The sequence below is a fragment of the Cyprinodon tularosa genome, unplaced genomic scaffold (genome assembly GCF_016077235.1).
Source record: "Cyprinodon tularosa strain WSP-4 unplaced genomic scaffold, ASM1607723v1 ctg25, whole genome shotgun sequence".
Classification (NCBI taxonomy): Eukaryota; Metazoa; Chordata; class Actinopteri; order Cyprinodontiformes; family Cyprinodontidae; genus Cyprinodon; species Cyprinodon tularosa.
Window position 1 is genome coordinate 1,962,268 of NW_024038928.1, and position 21,959 is coordinate 1,984,226.

Below are 21,959 nucleotides of genomic sequence, written 5' to 3' on the forward strand. Positions count from 1 at the left end.
TCATGTCTGCTTTGTACTGGAATCCTAATAATGTCACATGGTTTTTCCAAGGCTCCATTCTTACTATAGGACTGTGAGTTTTCTATTGGACTGAGAAATAGTTTGTTTTCACCAGGTGTAATTTATTAAATAATTAAAATAAAAAATAAACGGCTCCTATAAACTATAATAATAATAATAATAATTCATTTTTGTAGGGGCTGCAGTGGCGGATGAATGAAATGAAATTGAATAACATGGCAATTTTGAATATCAGTATATCCATAAAAAATTGTTTTAGTATTAAGTCTTCAATACAAGGAGGCCAGGACTATTTCTACAGGGGAACTGGCCCCCATTGGCCCCGTCTAGAACCATGAATATGGTGCAGTGCGGTTTACAGTTTCCTTTTTGTATCCATCATCTGTAGTATTAAACAAATACGCAGTTAATTTACAGTAAAGATGTCGTGTAGTGATTTCTGTTCCCAATAGCAACAGCAGTTTACAGAAACAACCTGTAGTGGAACAACAGAAAAGAAATACAATAGCTTTGGTAAACAAATTATATTGTACAAAAGCCGACATGATTAAACCAAATATCCCATAAAATATGCAGTTTGTTCTTAGATAATAGAAGTAAAATGTTGCCTGAAACCAGGTCAAAAATGAAGCAAAATTTCAAGTTGAACAAAAAGCTCTTAAAACTGTGTAAATGTGGTTAACAAGGGCCGGTGTTCTGTCAGAACAGCATACGCTGTCAAATTGGCATACATTGTTCTAATATGCATGCATGCTCATGTGCAACAGAAATTTATTTACACACTGGGTTTTAGAAGCAGTGTATCGGCCAGCAAAAAAAAGTTTATTTTAACTTTAAAAAAAGAAAATCTGCTTTGATTAAACTGTTATCTGTTGGATGCAGAAATGGGCAGACATGATTAAAGTTTCCGGGACGTTGAGAGAAGAATCCTCTATAGCTAAAACCGTATTTGTCAATACCAATTTAAAATAAGCAACTTTAGTAGTAAGAAAAACGTGTGTGTGCAGAAATTTCAATTTAGTTAGATGTAGTTTTTATGTTTAAAATCTACGGAAGAGGATTAGGACCACTGAAAAAAAAAAAGTTAACGGATTTTTTAAATTTTATTTCAGTATAGTATGGGAAGAATTCTGACTTTTTTTTCTCAGAATTCTGACTTTAATCTCAAAATGCTCACTTTAATCTCAGAATTCTGACTTTTTTCTCAAAATTCTGACTTTTTTCTCAGAATTCTGACTTTAATCTCAGAATTCTGACTTTAATCTCAGAATTCTGACTTTTTTTTATTATCAGAATTCAGTCAGAATTCTGACTTTTTTCTCAGAATTCTGACTTTTTTATTATCAGAATTCAGTCAGAATTCTGACTTTTTTCTCAGAATTCTGACTTTAATCTCAGAATTCTGACTTTTTTCTCAGAATTCTGACTTTTTTCTCAAAATTCTGACTTTTTTCTCAGAATTCTGACTTTAATCTCAGAATTCTGACTTTTGTCTCAGAATTCTGACTTTTTTTATTGTCAGAATTCAGTCAGAATTCTGACTTTTTTCTCAGAATTCTGACTTTTTTATTGTCAGAATTCAGTCAGAAATTCTGTCAGAATTCTGAGATTAAAGTCAGAATTCTGAGAAAAAAGTCAGAATTTTGAGAAAAAAGTCAGAATTCTGACTTTTTTCCAATACTAAATTGAAATAAAAATTTAAAATTAGTAAACTTTTTTTTCAGTGGCCCTAATCCTCTTCCGTAAAAATCATAGAAAACGTTGGCTGTGGTTTATATTATCAGAATTCGTTTAGGTTAGATAAAAACCAGGCGTATGCCGATCTGACAGCGTATCCTGTTCTGCCAGAACAACAACCCAAGCCTCCATGGGTCCCTAAACAAAATCTAATTTTGGGGCTCTCTTTTTCTGCCAATGTAATCAGCTCATTTACACAGCAAAGTAAATATAAGAAAAACCCTCTATTTGAAAACATAAAATAAACGGCTTCCTTTATGCAATACTGCTTGCTCCCAAAACTCCAACCTCTCCCTAAAATCTCTGCTTCCAGACTTTTCTGTTTCCAAAGTCACCGATGACATCTGCATCTCACTCCATCATTCCTCTGATATGGAAGATCTCAGTAACCCTTCATTCTTTTAAGCTTGGAAAAGCTCTGCTCTGTGGATGCAACAGTTACACAGCGAGTGCAGGCCATCCTCAGAGCTACCCAAAGGTTTAGGACCTAAACTTTAGGTAGAACCCAGATCTAAATTTCAGACAGGAGAGAGTGACTGAAGTCATTTGTGATTTAGGATGACTGGAAGGTTTTTCATCTTTAAAGTCAGCATAAAGTCTCATCACTCTCAGACTGTTCTCCAAAAATACATTTGTATAAGTAATAATTCTACATGATTTAAAAATATACAGACATAAAAAAAATTACAATTACTCTCCTGTAAGAGTGTCTTGTTTTACTATATTTATATAGCAACTAGGGATGCACGATATTGGGATTTTGGCCGATATCTGATATGCCGATATTTTAAAACTCATGTAGCCAATAACCGATATCGATACTGATGTTAAAGCTGGACAAAAATACGTAGTCACTGAAAATAGCAGTTTTGTTATCAAAATATACAAAATCAAAATCAAATTGATTTTTTAAAACGCTGTATCGATCTATTTTACTTTCAAAATGTCGTGAAATTTCATCGTTCTGTTACAAACTCTCATGATATTTTGCAAATTCTTGTGAGATTTTGTTAGTAAAATAGATCCATACCGTGTCAATATATCAACATATAAAAATATGGCAAAATTTCGTGAATTTTCGGGGTATTTCGTAGCATAACGATGACATCTGGCAATATTTCATTGGTAAAAGAGATTGATATGGTGTTTTTAAATGGCAATAAATCAGCATATGAAGATATTGTGATATTTTAATGTATCAATATTTTTTCCCTCGTCTTTAGAAGTTTTTAAGTCTGTAAAAAGAAGTTTTTGAGGAAGAAGAAGAAGTAGTATTTTTTATTTTTTTTTAGACTTTAGAAACTCGGAAGCTGATCAAATATCGGGTTAAATATCGGTGGGGTGGCCGATATCCGATATTCAGTTTTAAGGCCGATACCGATAGGGGGCCGATTATATCGTGCATCCCTAATAGAAATCTTGATACACTCAAAAACACTAATAAATAAATGTTTTTGGAGCCCAAAGGTCATTGGTGAACATCACAAAAATGTCCAAGGAACAAAGCAGACAGGTTATGGCGAATGTTCTGGAGAACTTTAAAGAAAGGCTTTCAGTTAGAAAACAATCCCTCACAGAGCTCCATTTCATCCATCATCAGAAAATAGAAATAGCTGGGTCAGTGGTTGCATCTCTACAAAATAATCTCCACAGCTAAGGTAAGTCCAGGGCACCTGTAGTTAAATAGCTTTATGGAAGAATGGTGAGAAGAAAGCGAAAAGAACTGTTTTCAGTTTGCATCAATCAATCTGACTAAACTGTAGTTATTTTGGAAGCAGGAATGTGTAGAGTACTTCAAAAGATTTGTCGTTGTCAATGCAGTAAAAGGTGTTTAAACAGCTGAGCTTTGAAATGTCACTATGTATCCTGTATTACATAATCTTGGTTATTGGTCTTTTTTCTGATAACAGACTTGATGTTTCCTGCTGGATCGTACGATTGGAATAATAAACAACTTTGTTTTTTCAGTTTTTCAGAGAGGGAAACTTATGGATGGATTTATTTTAAACTATGTAATAAATATCAGGGGGTCATTTTTGTTACTTTTTTATTTTCGCTTTTAATGAAACACAGATCAACAACAACAGATGACACAGGCTCGATCCGAATACCTCAATTAAGTAAAGACTTCTGAATATGGCAGTTAGGAAGGAGGTAGGACCAGGAAGCAGGATGCTTCCTAGCACCGATACTAGTTAGCATAGGGAGATCCTGACATTTCTAGCCGCTTTGAGTTATACAGTTGTCTACAATTGTGATTATCTATTACCTGCCATATTAATCGCTATAGTTATGCTGCTATAGGTTTAGACTGCTGGAGGACATAGGGACCCCCATTTCATCATTCTGCTTCATTCTCTCTCTGTTCTCCCACTCTGCAGAATCTGTTAGTTCAATCTCTAACGTTCTGCTCTCTCTGCTTTTTCTCATAGTGGCTTCACCTCGTCTGTTCCTGTTTGGCTGTGACTCCATCCTGGAGAGAAATATCAGCTGTGCTGCTTCCATCAACACCCTTCTTTATAGATGCTGGAGATCAGCCTGTTTTCCAGTGCAGTCCTGTTTCTCTGACCGTGACTGGCTGGATGTGCTCTCTTCATCCTCTGACATGTGAGCCGGCTCGGTGCTCGTCCGCCTGGCTGTGTGTTTCCTGGACAGCGCCGCCTTTTACAGCTGCTTTTTGTGTCTCTGCTTCTGTCTCCTTGAACCCCAGTCGGCCTCGGCAGATGGCCGCTCACACTGAGCCTGGTTCTGCTGGAGGTTTCCTCCTGTTAAAAGGGAGTTTTTCCTCTCCACTGTCGCTACAAGCATTCTTAGTGTGAGGGATTGCATTTCAGTCAATGAAACCAACTGGTTTTCGTTAGATAGAAAACGTTGAATCAATTTGACTGGATGATTTGATGAACTGTAAAGTGCCTTGAGATGACTTGTGTTGTGAATTGGCGCTATAGAAATAAACTGAATTGAAGCTCCTCCAAAGCAGCTGTTGGCCTCTTGGCTGTTAAGAGCTAACGGTTCTCCTTGCATTTGTTGTCGCTTTAGGTAGACAGACAGGTTACGGTAAGTTGTGCTGTGTGAAATGTTTAAAGTTATAAATTATGTTTCAGAATCTATGATATAAACTACTCCACCGCTTTCTCCCTCACCTGTCGGCTTTGTTCCTTGGTCTCCTTACAGTTGTTGACCAAAGTTCTATGAGGACAGAAGCAGAACAGCTGCATGACTGGATACCACATGAATCAATTTACTCAAAGTCTTGCTTTGGATTTCAGTCAGAGTAAAATCACAGTAAAATTACTTTTCTAACATCTATTGCGCATCTGTTTTTTCTGAAGGCTGTAGTCATATACCTCATTTACACTAGCCTTTTGAAACCATGCCGAGAGCGGCCCGAGCACGGTCACAGAGATATTTGATGAGAGTAAATGGAACGCAACTAAACTGGACCGTGCCAGAAACAACCAAACCGCGCTAAATCTAGTACCAGTTCAACAGTAGGACTCGCCACGGTTCAGTTGTGGCTCGGTTCTCTGATAACAAAGTGTGCATGAGCAGACCGGGTCATCTCCTGCTTCCAGTCAGTCGACTCATTTCAAGGATTTTCAGGCATGTCTGGCTTTGCAATCCACAGATCTCTTTACCTGTTCACAACACGAACTTCTTCTCAGCTTGTTAACAATAAATGTGTGGTGCAACCTGGGATGATGCCGAGACCAAGAAGGATGCTTTCTTTGCCTGACATTCTGCAAACGATGAAATATGACTAATATAAACAAACATAAGTTCCTGAATGTTATGCGTGCCGCCATTTTTGTTTGCCCAATTCCAGCCTTGAGAGCTGTATTATCATGGACCGCTGATAGGAAGAGAGGAACCATACCAGTGTGAGGTGTAAATGGTAAATGGCATGTACTTATATAGCGCCTTTATTCAAGTTAGGAGACTTGACCAAAGCGCTTTACACTACATCCATTCACCCATTCACTCACACACTGATAGTGGAAAGCTACATTGGAGCCACAGCTGCCCTGGGGCTCACTGACAGAAGCGGGGCTGCCGTACACTGGCGCCACCGGGCCCTCTGACCACCATCAGTAGACAATTCAGGTGAAGTGTCTTGCCCAAGGACAAAACGACACTAAAAGTCGGAGTCAGGGCTTGAATCGTCAACCCTTCGATTTCAGGGCAAACTCCTACATCCAACACCACTGTAGAGGTGTAAATGGTCGTAAGAACCAAGCTTGGCACGGTTAACTGATCCAAGTTCCGTCCAACTCGGCATGGATTGGTTTCAGAGGGCTGGTGTTGATGCCGCACTAATAAGACCAGCATCATTCATGTCCCTGTTCTTCGTGTATAATCTATGAAGCTGAAAGCTGTATGAAATCGGCATAGCAACAGTTGGAAGCTTCTTTCCTACTCCTGGATAGTGTTCTTACTATTGGCCCTGCGAAAGGTGAAAGACCAGGAGCTACTGGCTTTAGATTAATTTCAGGGGTTGACGTTAAGGATTTTTACCACTTGCCCTTTGGGCAAGTGACTTTCACATTTCATTTGCCCAGAAACAATTTTTACTTGCCCAGTATAATGTTTGATAAATATAGTTCCTTATATTAATTTTTGTATATATATATATATCAATGAAAAATTTTCGTTTTTAAAATGTTTTTTGTAATTCAGTATTTTTTAAATTTACAGGTTCCTGGTGTGTATACCGGTATGCATGCGTCAGATAATACACTCAAGCCTACATTACCGTGTTAACATGCCTTTCAATCCTTCCTGCACATTCTTTTCAAACTAAACTTTGCTTTAAACTGTTGTGTGCTTGGAAAAATATAAATTGTAATGTTAAAAATCTAAAAAAAAACTTGACAGGTTAAAAACTTAAGATAAATCACAAGACAGAAGTCAATGTCACAAATGAATAACTTTTATTTTAGAGTCACGGTATGTTTATACAAGATAATGCCATTAATATAATGTGACTTATCTAAAGAATCATTATACATAGTTATTTTATACAGGGTTTCCACAGTCTTACATAATTTCAGAATTCCCTGACTTTTAACTGACTCAGGATTAGTTTTCCCTGACAAAATAAATGCTGCAAGTAGACAATAATAACATAACAGGTCACCAATTTGACATGTTTAGCTCTATAACATTTAAATGCACCTCTCCAATGTCTAAGAGAAAAAAAAAATTAATGAACATTTTTTAATGCATGACCTGCATCACTGTACAGAAGACTGACTTATGATAGCCATATTTACACTGTGAGCATGGCATACAATTATGCCAATTTTCTTAATCCTTGAGAAAATAATATTTAATCTAGGGTTATCTGGGTGGTGGGTGAAATGGGTGGAGGGTAAAATAGCCCTGCCAAGTCGAAACAAATGTGTCTGATTCGCGCCGGACAAAAATCATGCCATCTCGCGGAAAATCACGCAGCTTTTTCAAATCACGCGAGAACATGTACAAAACAACAAAAATGGCGCCAGCAACGCTTGTGGGTGGTTTTCAGCGAATGTTTGTGATTTTAAAGTAAATTTGAGTGATAATATTTTTTTTTTTTTGCGATTATTGCATTAAATTTTTACTCTCCCGACAGTAAAAACTACTTGCCCCGGGCGATCGGGCGATGGTTAACATCGAGCCCTGCATTTAGAGTCTTTGTCTCTTTTTCTAAAACAGTCCACTTATTTTCCTTCTTATCTCTAGTAAAGACTACCCTGTTATCTAAAGTTTAGGAGGGGCTTATAGCCAAGACATTGTAGTAGCAGCCATTTTCCTGGAAACATCTGAAGGTAGTCTCAACCAAACTTTGAACAGTCTTTGCCTTACAGTCTTCTAAAGTCTGGTGATTGAGGAACATCTTCCTACCAAATCTGTTCCATTCCAATAATATTCATTGATAAAACCTCTCTCAGCCTCTTTGCAACAGTATTTTCCAGTGGCCATAACCTAACATTTATGTTGTGATATATAAGAGGACATTACATTTTCTGAGGACTGATATTTGGGTTTTGCTATTCTTTCTTCCCCTCCCCTCCCCTCCCTCCCCTGTCCCTCTAACTCTCCCTCTGTATCTCTCCAGCCATGAGCATCTGCCCAGAAATGAACAGATGCAGACACCTGCGTTGTGGGCCTACATATGCACACACATCCCCCTCCCCAAACCCTCCTTTCAACCTTCTATGGGAGCCAGAGTGGATCACAATGGGGAGCGATCAACGATCCAGTAACCAAATACTGCCTGCCCCCCCAGGACACTTGCTCTGTTAGAGGCTTTGTCACCAGTTATGTCAGTGTGGCCCACACCAAACAATCTGCTGTATGACTGTTCATTTCAGATATAACATAATTCAGAGGGACAGAGGAGCAGGAGGCGGGGGGGTGGGGGCTGTGGTGCTAAGAGGGAACTTCAAGGCAGATTTCTCTGGTTTTCTTTCCATTGGTCTGAATTCAAAAGGTCCGGCATTGGGATCAGTGGTTCAGAGGCTTGTTCTGGGGGTTGCTGGGGTGGCAGGTGCTGGCCGAGGTAGCAGGACCAAAGAGAGGCTTTTTGGCGCAGGGTGGTTACAAGGCTAGGTTACACACAAAAAGCCGTGTTTTGTTTTAAAAAAGAAAAAGAAAACAGGTCCAGCAGCCCACTAGTGCTGCAGCGGTGAATAATCGCGCCATAATACCCCCGTGTCCCTATCTCTCAGCTGCTGCTGGATGACAGAGGATCCACATGCACCTGTTGTCTTCCCCCTACTGTGTCTGGCATGAGTTAGCCTGCTACACCTTAGGAATGCTTCCATCTAGAGGCCCGCCTTCTCGTCCCAGGAGAGAGCTTGGCCACAGTTGGATGAAGAGAGAGGTAGTGGAGGCGCTGGGGCGGGTGCTTTGCTGAAGAAGGTATAAAAAAAGGGGAGGCAAAGGTGGGAGGAGAGGCTGAAAAGCTAGTGTCCCCCTCTGCTGTTCAGAAGCCTGTCCGGAGAGGCCTGTCCTAAATCACTGGCCCCAGGGGGAAGGCTGTCCATTGTCAGGAGATGGCCTCTGCAAGCTGGGCTGCCAGCTGCCACTGCTGCAGTGTCATACCCCCCCTTCCACACAAACACACTCCATCCTTATAGCCTCACAATCTTCGGCACCATGACAAAGCTTTTTGTGGCCGTGGCCGCAGGTCAGTGGAGAGCATTAAAAAGAATTTGGGGGAGGCTCTGAAGAAAGGCCTCGGTGCAGCAACACGTTTTCTTCGCCTACAATAATGATGAAAAACTCAAGGCCGAGTTACAGTGCGTGACATTTTAACCCAGCACTCCTCATTTTCACACAGACCAGGACGGAAATACCAGGAGACAGACTAAAACTGGTCACGATTCAAGTCCTTCTTAACATTTGTAGCTGTTTCCTTAAATAGGGATGCTGTACACACCAGCATGAGGTGTGCTTTACATCATCAGAAAAGTTGATAAAAACAACAAAAATTTGAATACACTTCCTTAAAATGCTCAAGTTTTTATTCTCACTTGGCTTTTGGCAAAAATGGGTTGATGTGCAAAATGGTAGATAGAAAAACTGTTTTTAGAATCACTGATCAGGTTTTTCTAACGTCGGCTTTTGCCCAGATGTTCCTATTACGCTTGTAAATACTGTATGCCTGGAAACAATATTGCCAATACTAGTTGAAGAACACATTTATTAAACCTTTCCTCCATTACTGACTTGTGGTCTAGATTATAGCCTCTAATTCCATTTTACTACAGTCATGCATGATCATGTAATATGCACAATGCAGGACGTCTTTTTGGTGCGTGGTTAGTTCACTTCATAACACATGTAAACACCACAAATTAGAATTTCCTTTTTTTTAACATTTAAAGGTTTGCTTAAAATTCAAATTTCAGTTGAACAGAAACAGGCCTACTCTCTGTTTAAAAACTATCTGTATTCTCTAAAATGTCCTACTTTGTTTGTAACAATGTCTAACTTGTGTATCTCTGTTTACCTTTATGTGACAGCTGTAGATCTTTATTTTGAAATGGATACAAGGATTTCGTTTATTTTTTTAAAAGACCTAAAATATATATATAGATATTTTGCATTCTTTTTCAGCTTACCTCTGTAATCACAAGGGCAAGTCTACAATGGCTATAAAGACCAGTTTTAGTCCATGAAGCAGACACCCTGTGTATTTTAAGAACGGCCTAAAAACCATTCTCTTTGATCAAGCTTATAGTAAAAGTGGCTCAGGTTATCATGAGCTATCTCTATACTTATGCTGCTATAGGCGTTGACTGGTGGAAGACATAGGGACCAATTTTATCCACTCTGTTTAATTCTATCTATTCTTCAATTCTTCATTATTTGTTACTCCCTGCCCCTAGCTTTAGTTCTCTCTGCTTGTTCCCGTTATAGTAGCTTCATCTGGGCTCTTCCTGTTTGGCTGTGGCTCCATCCTGTAGATGTCCTGCAGCTTTTGCATGCATCCCTGCTCCAACACACATGAAACAAAAGGCCAGATTATCTCCTTGGTATGTCATTAAGTTTAGCACAGGCCCGTCAATTAATCATTAATTTCTTTCATGTATGTTTCAGAAGGGATGCACGCAAAAGCTTCGGGATAGTGGCAATCGAGGACTGACGTTGCCTACCCCTGCCTTACATCATCGGTGATTGATGTTTTAATGTTTACTCCTGCTTTTCTCCTAGACATAGCTATGGTCTCAACTTTTAGAGTGATAAAGGCCCCGTCCACACGAAGTCAAAACGAACACGAAACGCTAATATTTTCCAGAACGTTTGTCTTAAAGACGGAGACGTAAAATAAATGTGATCGACCACATGAATGCATGAAAACGCTGCAAAATGTATGCCAGGCCTGTAAGTGGCGCGGTGGTGCCAAAGCAAAAATAGGCGAAAACAGGCAACGAAATGTTGGGCATGCGCAGTAATATTTATACATGGTTGCCCTGCGGGTCCATTTTCGTGGTTCAGTCAAATTCAGGTGCTGAACTATGTCGTCTATATTGCTCTGTTCTTCCTGGAGATATTCCAGAAGAAGAAGATTCTGTTGTAAGCCCGACAGCAGGGTGAGTAGCATGAGCAGCAACCATTCCACACAGTACGGCGCCATTGTTGTTGTGATACTGTGTCGCACATGCGTGTTTAGAGGCGACGCTATGACGCATGCGTGTAAGAAAAAAAATGCGGTCATAGCTTAAAGATGGAACCGCGAAAACGGTGTTTTAAAATCTTCCCACTCTGAAGGCTTAATAAAAAAAAGATTGTTTACAGACCCCGAAACGCCGGCTTCGTATGGATGAGAGGCTGGTTTGGTGAAAAATTTGTGAATTTAGGCCAGGGTTTGAATTCGTGTGGACGGGGCCTAAGTATATGTGCTCTCAACATCCCTTTTAACATTAAAACTGACTCAGAGCTCCTCTGCTCAACTGTTTATTACTTAGACAGAGCTAGTTCACCGGTATCATTTCTAACATAGACAGTATTTATGGATCATTGCTTCTGTGTTCGTTTTGTATGTCTCCTTTAACCCCTCAGCTAGCATGAGTCAAAGACGCAATAAAAGCAAATATCAACTGTCACCACATGCTTATCCAGGAGGAGCATGTCCTGCAAAGTCAGTGGCTGGATGTAATCAGCTGTTTTCTGTTTGATAGAAACCTTTTAACCAATCTGATTGGATTATCTGAAAGATTTGTCTCTCTAAATACTTTGAGATTACATGTCAGGGGTTGACGTTAAGGATTTTTAGCTTTCACATTTCATTTGACCAGAAACAATTTTTACTTGCCCAGTATAATGTTTGATAAATATAGTTCCTAATATTCATTTTTGTATATATATCAATGAAACATGTTTGTTTTTATGTTTTTTGTAATTCAGTATTTTTTAAGTTTCCAGGTTCCTGGTGTGTATATGCATGCGTCAGATAATGAACTCAAGTCTTCATTAACGTGTTAACATGCTTTTCAATCCTTCCTGCACATTCTTTTCAAACCAAACTTTGCTTTAAACTGTTGTGTGCTTGGAAAAATATAAATTGTAATGTTAAAAATCTAAAACAAACTTGACAGGTTAAAAACTTATGATAAATCACAAGACAGAAGTCAATGTCACAAATGAATAACTTTTATTTTATAGTCACGGTATGTTTATACAAGATAATGCCATTAATATAATGTGACTATTCTAGAGAATCATTATACATAGTTATATATCATTATTTTGCCCGCCGGGCAAGTGCAATGAAATTTGTACTCTCCACACAATAAAAACTACTTGCCCCGGGAGATCGGCGATGGTTAACATCGAGCCCTGCATGTGTTGGTGAATTAAGGCTATATGAATATACTGAATTGAAGAAATGGGTTTGAATGTCTAGAGGACATCTTCCCATTGTTCTCTGCTAGATATCCAACTGAGCAATTTTTCAGGTTTACCGCAGATTAGTAGATTTATTTAGATGTGACTTTTGGTGCAGCTTCACAGGTATGCCTAAAATGAAGTTCAGACAGCTGCAGCCATGGACAAAATTTTGATTTTAGAATTCGGGGGAAGCAAGTATTTCTTAATATAACTAACTTCAGGGTGTTTGACCATCCAATCACAGACCCGATTCAGTGGCGCATCAGATGTTTGTAAAGTGAGCTTCTCAGGACTGACAGCGGTGACAGCTAATCTAGGGTGACCATATTTTCATTTGGGAAAACCAGGAGGGGGGGGTTGGATCTCTGTTGTGTCTATATCTACAGTTGATTTATTTAAAATGCTTTTCAGTAAAAGTCAACAGCAATATATCCAATAACAAACGATAATTTTATTCAAAATGTATTTATTAAAAATGCTTAACAATTCCTGTAATGAATGAATAGCACAATGAAAGAAATAAAGTGTCATCTAAACATCCCTCACTTAACAATAAAAGTTAACAATAACTCTCAACTCCTAATAACACATGATACTCAGCCTCAGTAGTGAATGAAATAATGTCTGTTCTGTAGGCTATTGGAAAAAATAAATTAACAAATGAGCTAATTAACAAAAAATATCTCTTGTGTAGCAAAAATAACTCAAAATGTACCAAAAATGAACAAACATATCAATAGACTATCTTTACTTTCAGTGTCCAAGTGGCTTTTCAGATCCCTTGCACCTCCATTGGACACCGAGACATATGTGCCTGCTTTGCACACTATGCACAAGGCCTCCAATGTGTCTCGACCTGGTCTAAAAGTGGGGAAACTCTTTTATAAATCGTTGGTAAACATACATTTGCGCTTTTTGCATGTTGTTGGCGTACTGACAGCCACGCTATCTATATTCTGATTAAGAACAGGGCTGCCCGCACTGACGCGGCTCAGGGATTACATCACACGCAGCGCCGTGCGCAGTGCCCTAGTGCCTGTAAATTTAATGGTCCAATGAAGGTAATTTAAAAAACAGGACATTTCCTCACTTTCTAAAAAAAACCCGGGACGCTCGGGACAGGACGTGAAATATGGATATGTCCCGGGAAATACGGACGTTTGGTCACCCTAAGCTAATCACACAAGAAAAGACGGTGGGCCAATCAGGAGCTTAAACTCAGGGAAGCAGGCTTCAGTTTGAGCTGCTTTTTCCACTTGGTCCTAGTGTAACTCCCTCCAAGAGGAATTACGGACACAAGGCGTTCTTTATGTTTACTGGCATTTAATTCGACACAGGCCTCATCAATGATGCTGTAAGAACGGTACAAACGACTTAAAATAATCAATTTAAATACTATAAGGCATTCTTATAGGTGAATAAACAATTAAACATGTTTGTAACAACATAAACCTTTACTGAATCAATAGTTTGACCTCTTTGTGTAACATTTAAAGACATGTGACTGATAAACAGATATTTCAAGCACAAACATCTTCTTTTATTGAAACACATAATAAGAACTCTTTACCTCATCGGCCGCATTAAAGTGAAGGGGTTAATTAAAAAATATACATTGCAGTACCATCCTCTTCATTGCAGTGCTGAAAGTTTTCACTGCAAGCAACACAGACAGCGAAAATAAAGCATGCTGCCCTCTATCAAGTATAGCATGTAACTGCGATATTGATCCGAACAAAACAAAACAATGAACATTGGTTCCACCCTGAAACCTTTACAGAGGCTTCTAAATGTACATTTTAACAATCAATCGTCTGAACTTCTTACCCCAACTTTATTTGTAACATATTTATTGCAAATTAAATCTATGAAATTAACTTAAACAGCATAACTGCTCCTAATGGCAGTAACATCTAGTGCTCGATGAATGTCTGTGTACTGTAGTGTAACATTGTTTTTGGACAGTAAAATGAGCAGGGGACCAGAGCAGACATTTGAAAAAAACGCAGGGGACGTGTCCCACTCTGATCCAGAGTACTGCTGCCTGCATCCTCACTAGCACTAAGAAACTGGAGAACATCAGCCCAGTTCGAAAGTCCTTCACTGACACCCTGTATCTCAGAGAATAAACTTTTAAATACTCTTGTTAGTCTAGAAGTCACTGAATGCTTCGCTTCAAAATACATCATAGACTTGATGTCAACGGATCAACAGCCGGACCGCTCAGGGTTTCTGGTTCTAATCTATGCAAAACCGGAACCAAACATGGAGAAACAGCTTTTATTTCTTATGCTCCACCAATCTGGAATAAAATCTCAGAAAACTAAAAGAAATAGAACCTTCAGTTGCTTTAAATAGCGATTACGAATGTGTTTGATTAGAGTCGTCTTTGCCTGCTCACTAAAAACATTATTAGTAAAGTTTATTTAATTTGTTCTTTTCGATTTGTCTTGCAATGTACTTTCCCTTTGTTTTTTTCCTATTATGAACACTATTTTGATTATCTTGCTAAAGGTACTAAGTAACAAACTTAAATAACAAAAGCCTTAAAAACACAGCAGATGATTTCTCCCGATCGGTCGCCATCATCAGTGGAAAAAAACGTGCATTGTGGGTAAGTTTCAAACAGAATAAGAACCATCTTTATCTGCTTGAAACTATGGGTTCATATTTTCATACAATTACTTGAGCTCAACCCCCCATGGTTTGTCCTGAACTTTCTCTTTTGTGAATTTAATCAAACTTGTTGAACCGAACCCATAAACTGACACAGTTTCAGGCTTTTATTTTTGTATAACGCTTTTCTTTCTTTATTTCATCCTCCCGCTGCAGCACTCGTTGCCCCAGCTCTGTAGGAGGATTTTCCCATCCATAGCTGAGGGAGGCGTGCTTCATTGTGCCGCAATTGTAATGATAGCTTGTCCATCTTTGATAAGAAACAGCACGCCCCTCATTAAAGGGCCCGGGGCACCGGTTTTCAGGGCTGCTGGTCCATTCCAGGAGTTGGACAGCAGGCGAGGGGAGGCAAGACGGCACCCGTGGCACACGCCTGTTGACCGAGCCACAAAGCAAAAGCATGTGATACTTGCCCCACCCCCGCCGCTCCCTATTGTCCTCACCGTGGGTCCCAGCGACAAAACCAATCCTGTCACCCTCCCTTACCCTCCCTCCCCACCAAAGGGCTCCTTTCCATCCATCCTCCATTGGTTTTACCAGTCAGCTGATCGTCTCACACATCCAACAAGGCCCTGCCTCTACCTCCTGCTCTCCCGACCTCCACCATCAGCAGCTGCATTAGGTAGACAACCAACCATTATGTCAAGAGAAGGTACTCTACAACCATTAGGTAGAGCTGGGGGTGGGGACTCTAATTTCACCAATTCACATGCAGACAGTATTTCTTGGAGGTGCTAGTGGAGGAGGGTGTGGCAGCTGGGTGGGGTCTGGGTTTTAGGGATGCTGGATGGTGCTGATGGCTGCAGGATGGAGGAGGAGGAAGGGCTGGGGGTTGCTGTGGCTGCTGGGGTCAGGCCTGTGTGTCCTGGGAAAGTTGGGTTCTCCATTTAAACCGGCACATGTTGTGGCCTTCTGGTGGTTGCATGAATGTGCACGGTGACAGATGGCCCCGGCCCATAACTATAGAGTCTGAGAGCCCCTCCCGGAGGGGATGGGGGGGGGGCTATACAGGGAGAGAGTGACAGAGTGGGAGAGAGAAAGAGAGATAAGGAGAGGGTGAGGGAAAGAGGAACAGAATGGAGCGCTCAGCTGATCCCTGCGGAAAGAGAGAGAGGAGCGATGGAGGAAAGGCAGAGCAGATCGGAGGAGGGATGGAGCCTTGTCTGTTTATTTAACATGTGTTATAATGAGGGGGCCTTAATCCTAAACTCTAAATTGAGTTAATGTATTTGCCTACCCAAAGGAGGCCCAGACTCCCTAAAGGTCCTGATTAGGTGTCTAGTTTATCAGACGCTGGAGGACAGGTGGAGCCCTGGGGGGGGGCTTTTACTCCCAACAGTAGCAGCTTTGTATGTTATGTATGGTTGAACTGACAAGATGTAGAGCTTGGTGGATGCTGTGCCAGCGTCCTGGAGCCAACCGATGTCTCAATCCCTCCACAGGCCTGGCAGAAAGGTGCAGATTTCCTCTGACTTCTTGTTAATCCTATTAGGCAGAGATGTCAGCGGCTGGTTGAAGATTCTTTTATGCTTCAGACTATTTGTTCCTCTGCGCTCGTCTTTAAGTGCATTATGCTAAAAGAGGTCTGTTGGCAGGAAGGAGTCATACAGTGGCTTCCAAAACATAATCACACCCCTGTTTATGCTTAAACTGTTTGACTGTAGCTCCAGTTAAGCTTAGAGTCCTCGTCCTGCTGGAGGGTCAACCTCCAACCCTAGCATCAAGTCTTCTTTAGCATTTAACAGCTTTTTTTTTCAGGATTACTTTTATAAAGTTATTCAGAACACCAAATCATGTACTAAAACACAGAATATTAAGTTTTTTAATTAATAGAATCAAATAGAAAATCTCTTTATTGTCCCACACTGGGGAAATTATATTGTTTACAGCAGCAAATGGATTGTAGACAAAAATGCTCACGCAAATGTGGACCTTAGAAAAAATTATAAGTAGATAAGAGTTAAAAATTAAACAAATAAAACACTGTACTATAACGTGTTTTAACAATATAAATATTGTGCACCTGGAGAATATAACCACCATACAGCTATGGGCATTTTAATATGAATGGATATTTGAAAATAGCAGCAACATCAGAGATGTGCCAAATGACAGCAGCATGGTATTTAACTGACTAAGAGAGAAACTGTGCAAAATCAGCATGAATGTAACAACTTGTTGAGTTTGTCGGGAACCAGCCTGGGTTAAGAGGCAAGTGTCAATCTGAAGCCATGAGTGGCAAGGACAGACAATTGGTTCTGAAGTCACAGTGGCACAACATATTTAGCATATTTGTTTATCAAGTCAAAGTAAAAAAGAGCAATACAGTACAAGAAACTTCAATATATATATTTCTGTATGTTTGTGCATATATATGTAAAATATATATATATATATATATATATATATATATATATATATATATATATATATATATATATATATATATATATATATATAAATACAGAAAAAGAGAGAGAGTATTTAAAGTCGTAGGGAAGCGGCTGTTCCAAACGTTGCATTTCCGAATTCTTCCGAGTGGTGCCCGACTTTACACGAGTGAATAAAGTGAATGTGATTGGTCATTTATCAAGGGGGCGGGATTGTTGTGGCGGGAGGTTCGCAATCTTTTTGATTGTGGCCGGTGTCCAGGAAGCATCTTGCTAACCAGTTAGCAACTTAGTGCTAGTAGGTTCCCAATGGGAAATTCCATTGGGACCAAGTAGCACTAAATTGGTGACTTAGAAACGACACTGTCAAGGAACGCTATGAACAGAGGAAACATGCAAGAGGAGGAGAGTTTTAGGTCAGAGGGCGTGGATGAGTCTCCTCCGTCATACATTTTCTATTTAGAGGAGGAAAGCGGGGACGAAGATGTTGTGGAAGAGGACGCCATGGCGGCAGAAGCTTGGTTTGGTGTAGAAGGCTTACAGCCGTACATGTTTGAGGCCTTGCATCGCAACACTGCCAGTTCTACCGTGTATTAGCTGCGACCAGAGATGGCAAAAGTACTCACTTTAAAGTACTGATTAAACTTCTTTACTCAAGTAAAAGTAACAAAGTACAGGCTTGTAAATTTACTTAAAGTATAAAAGTAAAAGTAGAAACCACTTTTTTCATGCCGTTGCCTACATTTTAAATGGATGTCTGCCAATAGGACTAGATCTCCGTTGTGTTCATTTTCAATCATCTCGTTGTCCATACTACTATGCTAACGCCACCGCCACCAAGCTGCAATGATTTGCCGCGAATGAATACCGCCGAATCTGTCGATTCATCTTGTAGTGGTGCGTCAAATGCAACGTAGATTCCCATCCAGTTAGATTGAATTTGGTATTGATGACGTTAAAAATAATAACGGTAACTCCATTGAAATGATTCTAAACTAAAGTAACGAGCCAATTTTTAAAAATGTAAGAAGTAGAAAGTACAGATATTTGTGTAAAAATGTAAGGAGTAGAAGTAAAAAGTCACCATAAAAATAAGTAGTAAAGTAAAGTAAAAATATCAGAAAAATCTACTTGAGTACAGTAACGAAGTATTTGTGCTTTGTTACTTCCCATCTTTGGCTGCGACATATCCATCAAGATGCTATGACCGAAAAAAATTGATTGACAGATGACTGTTGATACATGATTGGCCGAATTTAGGTGTTCAGGCTGACGTATAACTAACTGGCCTACATAAGATAACAAAAGAAAAACACAGATTTTAAGACAGGATTTATTTATTTTTTATAGACATTTTCTAACTTTTGGAACAATATGGTTTGATAAAGAGTACATTTATATACATGCTTAGGCCAGAATAATTTGATATTTAGAAATGACTTTCCTATGACTTTAAAAAAATATCATAATTACACCACACCAAATAAAGCATAAAAAATAAAACTCCTTCAGATTTTTGTTTTTACCAGAATCCAATATGTAACTTATGAAACATGATTTACAGCCATTGGGGCTGTAAATATGAGGCAAGGCAAGACTTCAGACCCTCTGATTGCCTGCTGGCGATGGGAGTCCAGGTCTGTGGAAAAAAAAAAAAAAAAGAAAGTTTATAACACTGCAACAATCAGCAATGAAGTGGTCAAATAGGTTTACTAACATTTATCATTTAACTTTATTACATTAACGGCATATGATGTGGAGAAACGTTCGACAGCTTTTGCATCATATCCAGATTCCTTACATTAGATAAGGCATTACAAGACTGCAATACCAAATATGTTAATGCCTTACAATCTACAACAGGCTTGTATTTATTTATTATACAAAGGCTTTTTGATAAATTCCTCTACAACGGAAGTCCCAAAAATGTAATTACAGTCACTATTTCAGTTTCGAAAAGACTTATATTAAATTAAAACTGTGTGTTTTCTTTGTGGGTACAAAATATCATAATTTAAGTGGTTTTTAAGTTCATTGAGTATTTATTATTATGCAGCCATTGTTTAGTTTTAGTTAATTCATGATATACATCTTGTATATGCCTTTCATAGTTTTCATTAGGATGAAACCTATTGGTTTCATCTGGAATTAAAACAGATTAAGAGACAGAAATGTAGTTTTTGGATTCTTTTCTTTTATTGATTTGTCCAACTCATTTTTATGGACTGTAGAGATTTTGTAGGTTCTTTCTGGACCAACATTCATTCAAAAATATTTTTACAAAATTATCTTTTTTTTTGTAATGTTCATGCCGTTATCCATAAAATAGTTTGGTTATTAATTATATACACACACTCACTTCTAAGGGTAATTTATTGATACCAATTATTCTAAATATCATGATTCTGGACTGTGGGAGGAAATCAGTACCTGCAGAGAACCAATGCATGCACTGGGAGAACAAGCAAACTACACGCAGAAAGATCCTAGGCTGGGAATTTAACCCAGGACCTTCTTGCTGCAAGGCAACAAATGCCCCAAATGTTATATTAAAATACCCATGAATTTTTTTATGGGTGATCAAATTAACCTGTTAAAACATTTATTTGAAGCTTTTCGTTAGTTTTATTGACATCATTAGTATTTTCATTTAAAAGCATCTTTTACTCAGAATTTTCTTTAAAAAAAAATGCATTAAAACAAAAATTAATTTAATGATGAAAACAGTTGAGCATCAAGAAGCATATTTCAAATGTAACTATAAATTGGTTTAAATACAGACAAAGTGTAAATAATGGGCAGCAGAGGGCATCAATGATGGCATCACTGCCAGAGCAATAATGATGCAGGCAGATGGCGCACTGAATAAAGACAAAAACAGCTTGCCATAGTTACCCACGTGTGAGTCAAAGCAGAGAGGCCATGTCATCAAAGACAGAGGATGTAGAAGTATGGAGCCAAATAAGGGCCATAAATCAGTTTTGTTTTTAACTAAAAAAAAAAATTTAAGCTGAAAAATGATTTGAAAAATGGGAAAAACAAACTGAAAATTTTTTTTAATTTCAATTTAATTCAGTTTAATCTATAGCGCCAATTTACAACACATGTCATCTCAGGCACTTTACAGAGACAATCCAACCAGATAATTTAGTCCCATTGGTAAAAAAGTTTTCTATCGAAGAAAAACCAGCTGATGCATCGACATGGATGAGTTTACATTGATAGTTAAAAAAATAAAAGTAAACATCTCAATTGAAAAAAACGTTTTTAAAAACAATCCAAAAAAAAAAAGGTTTTACACTGAGAAAAAGTGAAACTCTTTGTTTCATGTTTGTTTTTTTCAAAAACAAATTTATAAACACGTATCAATGATGAATTTACTAGTGTTGTGTCGATGCCACTTTTTGGTCCTGATACCGATACCCGGAAAAAGACTAAAACAAAGTCAATCAAGTAGAACTTTTTATTGCCTACTGTACCTGGAATTGTGACAATACTTGAATAAACTTTTGGCTCTCAAAATGGTATTGTGCCCTACTTGTTGGTACTTGACGATACCGATACCACCATTTAGGGCTGGGCGATATAGAAAAAAAGCTTATCGATAAAAAAAAATGCATATTGATCGATATCGATAATTATTGAAAAGATTTGAAACCATATTTTATGTGCAGCTCTGCCTGGACTTTTTATAATATTGCTAAATGATTTAATTTGAATAAAGAACACAAACACAGACTTCGAATTAAATGTTTATTTAACCAACTTTTTTAACCATAACAGAATTGTTTTAAAGAAAAATAACTTAAGAGACCTGGGTTATGTTATTAAATACTGAGAAAGAATAAACTAAAGTGACCAAAATAAATATAACAAATAAATAAATGCCCCCCCCACCGCCGCCGCCGCACCCGTTTCCTGCTTTAACCTGAGTTATTACTTTGAAGTTTCTGGCCCCTCAGCATTTTTCTCTCAATTGTTAGAACTACGTGGGAAGCTGCCTAGAACTGAAAATATATATATATTTTCCCGAAATTCCCGAAGATTCCTCGGAGGAGAGCCGCGTCGGGGCCTACACAGCTCGTACTCCTGCGGGTGTGAGCTGCTGAGATGAAAAAAAAAAAAAAAGTTGGTTGTGTTATCAGACTTCGTTTTCACTTGTTCCCTAAACATTTTACAGATGACTGTGGTTTATTTTTGGTCCGACTTGCCGTGACCGAAATACTGCCAGACTGCCGAACTACAAAAACCCTTCTTTGAAACAATTTCCTCCGACTCTCCTTGCTGTGGCATCTTCATGTGCTCTGTGTTGTGGTTTGAGAGGGAGGCGCTTGGTGACGGCATGCCTGGGTCCGCGATTGTGATTGGTTGGGAGGAAGCAGTGACTAGCATAAACCTACATGCTAGGCTACAATGAGAAGGAAGGAAAACTGCGTTTTTTTTTATCGAACTTTTATCGACTCTCTTTTTTTCTATTGCGCCACACGTCTATCGATCGATATATATCGTTATTGAATTATCGCCCAGCCCTACCACCATTTTAGAGCTGGATCAGGGCCCCGTCCGATACTTATATCAGTATCGGTGGAACACTAATATTAACACACGTCTAGTTCCTGTGCTCCCTGAAGGCAACGGCTTGGAATATTTTGTGTCTTCTAGTGATCTTCTCTAAATGATCTAATCTCTCATATATCAGTTATCATTTCAATCTTTTTTTCAGTTTAAATTATTTTTTTAATCATTAAAATATTT